This window comes from Octopus bimaculoides, chromosome 10, assembly GCF_001194135.2.
Source record: "Octopus bimaculoides isolate UCB-OBI-ISO-001 chromosome 10, ASM119413v2, whole genome shotgun sequence".
Lineage (NCBI taxonomy): Eukaryota > Metazoa > Mollusca > Cephalopoda > Octopoda > Octopodidae > Octopus > Octopus bimaculoides.
The window spans coordinates 90,865,222-90,876,450 of NC_068990.1; positions in this window are offsets into that span (position 1 = coordinate 90,865,222).

Consider the following 11,229-nt stretch of genomic DNA (forward strand, 5'->3'; position numbering starts at 1 on the left):
ATAGATATACACACACATACATACGTACACACCCAGACAGTCTAGCATTTATTGTTTTTTTGTTTATCTCACTCACTCACTCACTCACTCACTCACTCACTCTATTTGTCTATCTATCTATCTATATCTAAATCTATCTATCTATCTATCTATCTATCTATCTATCTATCTATCTATCTATCTATCTATCTATCTATCTATCTCCCTACCTATCTATTTAGCTCTCTATCTAGCTTGCTATTTCTCTCTCTCACACACAAATAGACAAATGCTCTTATACTCGGAAATACTCAGGGGATACACCTTACACATATACATATACATTAACACACAAACGTACTTAATTCTACACACTCACATTCACATGTACATAGACACTGACATACATGTACGCACTCATAGTCACATTTAGACATATATATATATATATATATATATACATATACACGTATACATATATACACAGATAAACGTACGCAAAGGTATACATACACAAACAATGAACAGGAATGGCGAAATGGACGAACAGGCATACACATATACATAGTCACAACCAAGAGCACATACACACATACGCATACACATACAGATACACACGCACGCACACACACGCACAAACATACACACACGCGCACATATATATATACGACGGGCTTCTTTCAGTTTCCGTCTACCAAATCCACTTATAAGGCTTCGGTCGGCCCGAGGCTACAATGGAATACACTTGCCGAAGGTGTCACGCAGTGGGACTGAACCCGGAACCATGTGGTTGGGAAGCGGGCTTCTTACCACCACTCCTGCGCCTATACGCCTATATATACATATATATGTGTGTGTGTGTGTGTGTGTGTGTGTGTGTGTGTGTGTGTGTGTGTGTGTGTGTGTGTGTGTGCCTCAGCATGGCCACAGCTCATGGGCTGAAACTAGATAAAATTATATATACACATATATACATACACACACACACACGCAAACACACACATATATATATGTTCATTCATGTACATATAGTCATACACATAAATATACACTACGTATGCGTATACACAGATAGACGTATATACACGCTCATAAATACACAAATAATCGAAAGGAATGGTGAGCCGGTGCTGAAGAAAGATACGCTAATCCAGAGTGGCAGCGCGTCTCGCAGAACTGGGATTGTCTGGTGACTGCCGGAATGGTTTTATGCCAAATTAGAGTTTATAAGTAGAAAGTAGGACACATGCGTAGACAGACAGACAGACACACACACGCACACACACACACACACACACACACTCACACAAACGTGTGTGCGCATACACGAATATATAGACATATACACGTATATGCAAAGATATAAACGGAGATCCATGTACACACACACACACACACACACACACACACACACACATACGCACACACACACGCACGCACGCACACACGCACACGTACATACGTACATACCTACATATATTCATACATACATACATACATACAGAGAGGGGAGAGGGAGAGGGGAGAAAAAGAAAGACAGGAAGGAAGGAAGGAAAAGAAGAAAGAAAGAAAGAAAGAAAGAAAGAAAGAAAGAAAGCAAGAAGGAAAGAAGGAAGGAAAGGAAGGAAGAAAGGATGGAAGGGAAGAAGAGAAAGAAAGAAAGAAAGAAAGAAAGTGAAAGCTGCCAGAGAGAGAAAAGAAAAAGAGCGTGAGAGAGAGAGAGAGAGAGAAAGAGAGAGAGAGAGAAAGAGAGAGAGAGAGAGAGAAGTTAATCGATATTAAGTGAATTTGTCTTTTATTGATCCCTCGTAGGAAATCCCACGACTGTAAGTCCCCCAATGCCACACACACGCATCTTTACCATCGCCACCATCATCACCACCACAACCTACACCACAGCTACTACAACCAATGCTACAACGCACACTACAACCTCTACAGTTACCACAACCACAGCTACTATAACAACCGACACTCGCCAGGATGTATACAGTAATCCTTTTCTATTCTAGGCACAAGGCCCGAAATTTTGGGGGAGGGGTCAGTCGATTAGATCGACCCCAGTGCGCAACTGGTACTTAATCTATCGACCCCGAATGGATGAAAGGCAAGGTCGACCTCGGCGGAAAGGATATACAGTAATCCGTCGATCATCGCGGGAGTTACGTTCCAAAACTTCCCACAGAAATATTTAAAATCTAAAAAACTACAAATACTTGTCGGCCGCAGAAATCCGCGATATACTGAGGTGTCCGCGGAATAAATTTACATATATTAGCCAAAGAGATTCGCGAGGTACTGAGTGCGCGATAGTTGAACTGTGATGTGGCGGGGGATTTACTGTATACCATTTCTAACATAAACACAAAATTACAACGTCCGCTTAAAGTCTCAAGTTTCTGCTGTAGTTGTTTCCAGAGTCAGTACATATACAGAAGGCAAGAGCAGAAACACTTTTACCGACCGAGCATGCGATCCTGAATCGTAGTCTTTTATTCTGACCATCGAGCAGTTGGTGCTGTACATTGCGACGAATCTGTTCCTGGAAAAACCTGACCGACACTGACTGTTACGAGGACCACGGCCAAGTGTTGACAGTTGACCCTATCATAAGATTTCGATTTATCTAAGCTGATTAAGGCGCTACCCGCAACAGATACCTTACCCACTCTTCCTCTCTATGATGTATCGCATGTGGTAGAAGCTGTGGCGAATACATCTGTTCAGGGTGGCACATGTCATCACTTTAGCATCAGACTACTTTGGGCTTTACAACTTAGTCAAAGCTTTAAATTCAGCATTTAGTAAAATTAAGGATCGAAAATTATTAATGCAATCCTTTTTTAATTGGCCATCACTCCTCGGCTGACAGAAGCTAAAATTCTGCGGTTCAGCTGCCATTTGCAGTAGACATCTGCCAACAGATCACCGAACAAGCCTGGCGCATTAGCATGAAGTTCGTAGGACAGAACACCCTAAGTAGGCGATTTTTCTCTCGTGTGGCTTGTTCGCTCCCCTCGTATATCTGTGTCTGTTGCTAGCTTCTTGCAACACTTCAGCTCCATTATCAACAATCACAGCAACTCATCGAGTTGTTCCGACTCACCACTAGTCTCGAAGAGCTAAGAGGACTTCCGCTGAAAGCAGCACGCGTCTGTTCAAAATCGAGTGTCATGAGCACATCGTGGTCCGCCAAGAACCGAACTGTGGCTTTCTTACTACGTTACGTCTCCACCATCCGTTCCCTCGTGTCCTAGAGCATACATCTTAGGCTTGACAAAGTTGCCTTCGAGTTTCACGCTGAAAAAATAGTCGAGCGCCAATCTTGCCGCGTGCACGTCGATTGTGCCTCTTCTAAGTTTCTGAGTAGGTCTTCCTGTAGACTAGTTTTTCCCTATTGCTCCTTCCTCACAAAATTGGACCGATTTTGCTTTAATCACCCTTTTCCGGGTAAACAACTATTTGTTGTCGATGACTAACTCTTCTGAAAGAACCTGCTGGGAAACCCTGCAGCCGACCTCGAACGCAACCAGCTCACAGATGTAACCCTTCTCCCGAATCTCAGCTACCAGCTCTTCATAGCCCAACAATTTTACAGTAAGTTAATCAATTTTCAATTTTTCAATTTTTCAATTTTTCAGGAAGTTATGAGGAAACAAAGTCAGTGGGGACATACATGTGATAGTATACCATTAACATTCATTGTAGGTTGTTGTATTTGCCATTTATTTACGCCCCAGCTTGATTATACTGACCTTTATTATCGAGTTTCATTAAAAAAAAAAAAAAGAATACGGAAATAGCTTGTTCGACAGTTTGTGATTCGGGTTAGTAACTAGGATGTGCTATCTGTTTGCTTATGTTTTTGATAGATTTCTTTGCAGTTAATTTGGCTTCACCGAGTAATTATTATGAACAGAGAAAACACGCATTGAGGAAATTATATGAAATAAAATACATGAGAATATTTGAGAATAATTAGATAGTTGCGCCATCAAAATTCTCATTAATCGGTGTTTGTAGGACATTACATCCACTCATAAACTAAAAGCAGTTGAGGGTAGTACTTGGATTAACAGGAGGTTTATGAATGCGGATAAGGCCACAGAACTGCCATGAGTTCGGTTACGACGCGATACGTCCAGCTGTTGCGGGCCCATCGTGTGTAGAGATACTGAGCTTAATGGGCAGAAATCTTGTCGAAGCACGGCGCTCAGCTGATGATTGCAGCCGGACGAGAAATGGAGCACTCTGTGTTTTCTTCTACTATATATTCATGTATATATATATATATATATATTGGGCTGGATGGCGAACAAAAGTGTGGAGTGGAATGAAGCGTTTGAAGAGGCCAGGATAACGCATGTAAGACTCAAAAGAGATCTAAGGAAGAATGTTAGGATCGAGAAGGTGAATCACAATGACCTTTTTGTGAGCACAGTTTGTGACAGACCAAAGGCATGGTCTGTCATAAATTGTGCGCGCAAAAAGGTCGTTGTCAATCACCTTTTCGATCGTAACATCCTTTCTTAGATCCCTAATGGTTCTTTTGTCTTAATAACGGTCAGTTACATTGCAATTTCCCTTTGTTTAACGGTCATTTTCATAGCATATTTTGATTTTAATCAAATTTCAAAAAAGATTTTTTAAATTATAAGTGAAGAATTAGAGGTACAAAAAAGAAATTGTGATAAAAATATTTTTCCTGTTACTTCAAATAAAACTTAGTTATCAGCGATAGAAGCAGTATTAGTTCAAATTAGCGATCTGTAAATCATTTTTAAAGTATATATCCTGTTGAAAGCCTTCTAAACTGCAATATTCTTCTCGAGAAAGCATCTCTTCTAGTGACAAATACTGCAATTTAGAAGGCTTTTAACAGAATGTATGCTTTAGATATGATACACAGATTGCTAATCAGTTAAGTAACATTGAAAAGTAAATGTAAGAAGAAAAAAAAAAAGACGCACCACGTGATCTGACAACCTAATACTTGAAATATTGAATAGATTTTTCTAACCATTATTTTGTCGGCAATTTTGAAAAATATTCAGCAGCTAGCAGCAATATTTCATTAATTCTTCAGTAATTTTTACATTCTACAGAAATCTTGAGTAATCCTCAAAAATCTTGAGTGCTAGAAAACGGTATCAACTTTTTTTTAGCAATCTCCGTGTACATTCTTCAGTTATCTTCAACGGTTTTAAGTAGAAGAGAACATTTAGCAGAATTTCTTTAAGAATTCTTCCTAAGGCGCTGGCATGGTTGTGTGGTTATGAAACTTGCTTTACAACCGCCTGGTTTCGGATTCCGTCTCACTGCGTGACACCTGGATCGTGTGCCTTTTACCAGTGCCCTGTGAGGGAATTTTTTAAACTGTAACTGTTTGGAAATCTGTCACACAGACATACACACACACTCATACATACATACATACATTACACACACATACATACACAATATATTATATATTCTTTTATTCTTTTACTCGTTTCAGTCATTTGACTGCGGCCATGATGGAGCACCGCCATGACCCCAGAACTTATTTCTTAAGCCTAGTACTTATTCCATCGGGCTCTTTGCCGAACTGCTAAGTTACGGGAGCGTAAGCACACCGTCACTGGTTGCCAAGTGATGTGGGGAAAAATAAACACACACACACACACACACACACACACACACACACACACACACACACACACACACACACACACACACACACACACACACACACCAACAGAATAAGTTTTTTTTTTAATGTAAGTATCGGGAGCGATTTGTTCGACTAAAATCTCGTTACTTAACTGATTAGCAATCTGTGTATCATATCTAAAGCATACATTCTGTTAAAAGCCTTCTAAATTGCAGTATTTGTCACTAGAAGAGATGCTTTCTCGAGAAGAATATTGCAGTTTAGAAGGCTTTCAACAGGATATATACTTTAAAAATGATTTACAGATCGCTAATTTGAACTAATACTGCTTCTATCGCTGATAACTAAATTTTATTTGAAGTAACAGGAAAAATATTTTTATCACAATTTCTTTTTTGTACCTCTAATTCTTCACTTATAATTTTAGTCCAATGACTGAAACAAGTAAAAGATAAAAACCGCAATTCATGGCAATTCTACTTTTTCTATAAAATCTTCTGCAATTTATACAAGAGATCTACAACAATACGTCAGTAAATTCTTCAGAATTCTGCAACAGCTTATGAATAAGAAAAGAACAGTCAGTTAGCATTTAATCGGGAATTGCCAATATTCTTGCATAGAACAGATCAACAGACTGCAACAATAATGCAACCAGTCTTCAGCAATCATCAGGAATCGTCAGTCGTCAACAGACATCTTCAGTATTCTTCAGCAGTTTTACAGTAACCTTAAACAGTCTGCTGTAGTCGGCAGCCACCCCCAACTTCTGCTGCCGCTGCCACCGTCGCGAACAATCTCCATCATCTGCCACATCTTCAGCGACTTTTAGCTATCTTTAGCAATGTTGAGTAAAAGCGAATAGTCTGCAGCACTGCGCTGACACATCAACTTCAAATATTTAGACAGAGTTATTGATAGTCTAACAATAGAAATATCGATTAAATGTCACGAGGAAGAAATGACAATTTTAGTAACAGAACTGGTGAAGTCACGGTGTATTGATTCTGTTTACATTCTTCACAACACCCGTATATCCTAGGTAACGAGGGAGGAGGTGGTGTGTGTGTGTATGGGGGTGCGTGGATTGAAGGGTGAAGCATGGTATTCATGCCTTTCCCATACTAAAAGAGAAGCGAAATAACTTCAGCAAAGAAATGTAACCCGTTTCTTGGTTTCAGTTGTCTGGACGCATGCTCTTACACCCCCGCAATCGCTTGTTACAAGCAACCTCAGTATATAACTTGTACTTATTCTATAGATCCATCCTCAGATGGGTAAAAATGAAGGTAAAACCTTAGTGGGATTTGAACCTGGGACTATGAAAGCTGGATTCGATTTATTACATTTCTGACAATTCTTTTGTTTACAGCGTGGCAATGAATCAAGATCACAGAATTTACAAAAGCAATGACAAGCAGAGGAAGAGAAGAGTGGAAGGAACGGAGTGGGGTGGTTACAGTCTGTGGATTTGATCTCGGTTCATGTCGAGTGATATGTTTTCGATATCAATTTTTAAATTTCCTTACAAGCAGGAAAAGCGAAACGAATTGCAGTAAAAATGGAAGCCAGAGAAGAATTACAAATACAGCAAGGAATTTCTTTAATTCATTTCTTGGAAAGGTCAGACCGATGCAAGCTTTACCACTTTTGCAATAAGAAGAAATTGAAAGGCAATTTCCGGTAGGATACAAAGTAGATGAGAAAGTAAATGAGATCTCTGGCAGAAAGTCAGATGCTCAAACTCCAGGTGTATCAGAGCAAAGCATGGTACCATGTTGGTTGAGAAGATCGACATTTTGAATAGACGGACAGAGTATATAGAAGATTTATTTCATGATGCGAGAACAGCCTCTCCTAGTTTGTCTGACTCTGATGAGTGCCCAACGGTTATAGTGACTGAAGTGCATACAGCCATCAAAATGATAATGAAAAGCAAAGCTTCTGGGCCAGACGGATTTGTCAAAGAGATGATAAAAGCATTAGAGGAATATGGAATTAGAAAACTGACAGAAGTAATAAATACGATTTATGATGATGGGAAATTTCCAGATCTGAGTCAATCCATCTTTATTGCACTCCCGAAGAAATCAGGAGCGGTGGACTGAGAGTAACACCGCACGACGAGTCTTATGAGTCTTTACGAAGATCTTTCTGCGGGTAAGGAGAATAACACCTAAGAATGAAATGAAGCAGTTTGGCTTTATAAAGGCTGCTGGTACTAATAATGTATTGAGAATAACGGAGCGGGCAGTGAAGAAGCGAAGAGACGTCTTCGTGTATTTCATAGATTACACAAAGGTCTTTGATAAAGTAAGACATGGCGCGTTATTTGAAAAACTTGGTAACCATGATCTGCATGGGAAATGTCTCCAAATCTTGCAGAGTCTGTAGTGGAATTAAACAGCGGACATAAATATGGATGGAGAATGCAATGAATACACTGGCATCAGGAGAGGTGTTAGAGAAGGACGTATTGTGTCACCGGATCAGTACTCTAACGACTTTGCCAGTTGGCCACCTTTATAAGTGTGTGTATATATATATTCACACACACACATATATACATGCATATATCCATGTGTATGGACATGTTTGTGTGTATATGTATATATATATGTGTGTGTGTGTGTGTGTGTGTGTGTGTGTGCAAAACACACGCACACACACACACACATCTATATATATATACACGTGTGCATGTATGAGTGTGTAGGCGTATGTGTGTGTAGGCGTATGTGTGTGTGTGTGCGAGTGTGTGTGTGTTATTCTTATACCTGCATATGCTCTTGTATGTTATATGCATGCGTGCATCTCTCCCCCTCTCTCTCTCTCTCTCTCTCTCTCTCTCTCTCTCTCTCACTCACTCACTCACTCTCTGTCAGTGCGTGCGTATTTGTGTGTGCTGTGGTGATGGTGATGGTGATGGTGGTAGTGAGGTGTTTTGTGGAGGATAGAGAGAGAGAGAGAGAGAGAGAGTGAGAGAGAGAGAGAGAGTGAGAGAGAGAGAGGGGGGGCAGTGATTACGGAAGTACAACATCAAACTCGGTTTCTTGCGTATGTGGAATGCAGAGCGACTGATGGGCGTTACACACACACACATACATGCATACAAATATATATATATGTATATATACGTACAGAGAGAGAGGGGGGAGGAAGAGAAGAGGAAACGTATAATGGGAGGGGAATGGTGATATTTTATCCCTTGGGTGGCTTCACGTTGCTCTCGTATCCAATGTCTTCTGAATTGGTAGGATGTTGCGAAAGTAAACGTCACGGAACAATCAACAACAACGGCAGAAGTAGCAGCAGCGGGGTGGTGGTGGTGGTGGTGGTGGCCGTAGCGGTTGTGCAGCCTGTGGCGACAGCGGCAATGGTGTATTTGTGTGTATGGGGGGGTGTATGATATAGGTATGGGGGTATGGTGAGTATCATGGTGTATGTGTATTTTTGTATATGCGGTGAGTAAATGTCCCTCTAGTCTCCGACTTAGACTAGATCGAGTAGGCCTATGATCTCATGTGTGCCATCCGTGCGGTAGTGGAGACAAATACAAAGACACACACGCGTATACTACATATACACCCACATACGTATACACACAAACACACACACACATGTGTGTGTGTATGTATATATATATATATGTATGAGATATACAAAGACACACATATATAAGTATGCACACACACACACATAAACATAGATAAAACAGGCTTCATCACAGTTTCTGTCTACCAAATTCCCTCGCTGGGCATTGCTCGACCCAGGGCAATTGAAGAGGACTCCAGTCCAAAGTGCCTCACTGTGGAACTCATCTTGGACCGCCTCTATTAAGCCCATACATTGTTCGTTTCTTAGGGAATAGCATATTATTAGAATATTAAAATTAGTTGAAGGTTCTCCGGTTCTATTTTGAATCAAACAACAAGTCTATTTTGAGAATCCTTGTTAAATGGCGCTTCGTCTGTAACTACGTCATAAAAGAAGATCGAAATAACTTATTGGTGAATTGTCATCTCTTGTAACAAATGTTAGATCGATTTAAAAACAAATATTTTCGTTTTGTAAAGCGTACCGTTATCCCACGTACAAATATAACCGATTCGACAGTGCTACTGTACTTGAAATATTTGTCGTTTTGTCTACCAACATCAAATACAACACAAATTGTAATTCTGCTTGCTACGAAAATACCTGGATATTGTCTGCCATGTTTTTTTACATACGTTCACAAACCGTTCTTTGTAATAAGCTAATATTCTCAAACATGGTTATTTCTGGAATTAAAATTTCCTCACAACAGCAACTCTATACTCTCTAATAAACTCATTTCTGATATGTGGTTTCACTTATAACTATCAGAGCACACTTCACAATTTGTGTCACGAAACTACGTTTTTATTTGCATAAAGCTTCTTTTAAAAACTCTAATTTGCTTACACGCAAAGTCTTCAGTTTTTTGTATTCCTTATAATTGGTCAAACAGTAACATTTACAGTAATACTTTTAATATATAAACCTCGACCGAATTTATACAAACGTCACACTCACAGCATTTACTCCCATGGAAAAATAAATATTTGTCGGTTATTTTTTATGGAGTAAATAACAATCGCTATTTTCCGGTTTTAGAACAAACCAACGCAAAAAAACAAAACAAAAAGAAAGATTACTTTCATACAATTTACACTATTGATCTAAAATCTTTAATAAAAACAGACAAACGACCAACGCTGCCAGCAGGTGACTATATTTATAATGACATGACCAATAATGAGTCTAGACAAAATATCAATTCACACTGACTATTTATAACTAATAACGACACCTATTACGACCGCACAAATACCCGGTAGCGGGTTTTATTTATTTAGGGCGGGTTTGGGATCAAATATGAAACACTAATTGACACTAATAGAGGTGTGACTCTTACGTCATCAACTCCGACATATTTCAGTTTATGATTCATGTCACAAAACAAACACTACAGCTGACAGAAATGTATATATGCTTTCAAGGATGTTGAAAGTAACGCATATTAAGTTTCTTCCAAAGTCCCTACGCTTCAAACGTTGTCTGTCTATACTCAGGAATTTTGAGTACTTTAGTAGACGACTTCGAACTCGAATGCAAGCGAAGGGTTTCACACCTTGTGATATGAAAGCTTCTTAGGAGAGACCCCTTAGCGTTATTTGTCTACTTCTGTTGTTGTTATATCAATCGGTGTTTAAGGTTCATTGTTCTCTATGCTACGTAAAACCACGACTACACAGAATACGGAGATACTGAGTCTAGAAAACTGATGCTTAAGTGGTGGGAAGCCACGTGAAAAAAAAGTGCTAAGCTTGAAGTGAGCTTAAGTCAATATTCGTTGTTTGTCGACATGGTATTGCTGTGCATCATTCTCCTCTCTGTTTCTTTCTCACATTCAATCATTCAAATACTCATTGTTTTTCTCATCTCCCCTATGCTAATATTTCAGTGGACAGGAGATAAATATTCATTATTCCACTATTAGCAGTTACATAAATATCTATAGATACATACACACATACGATATATATATATATATATATATATATATATATATA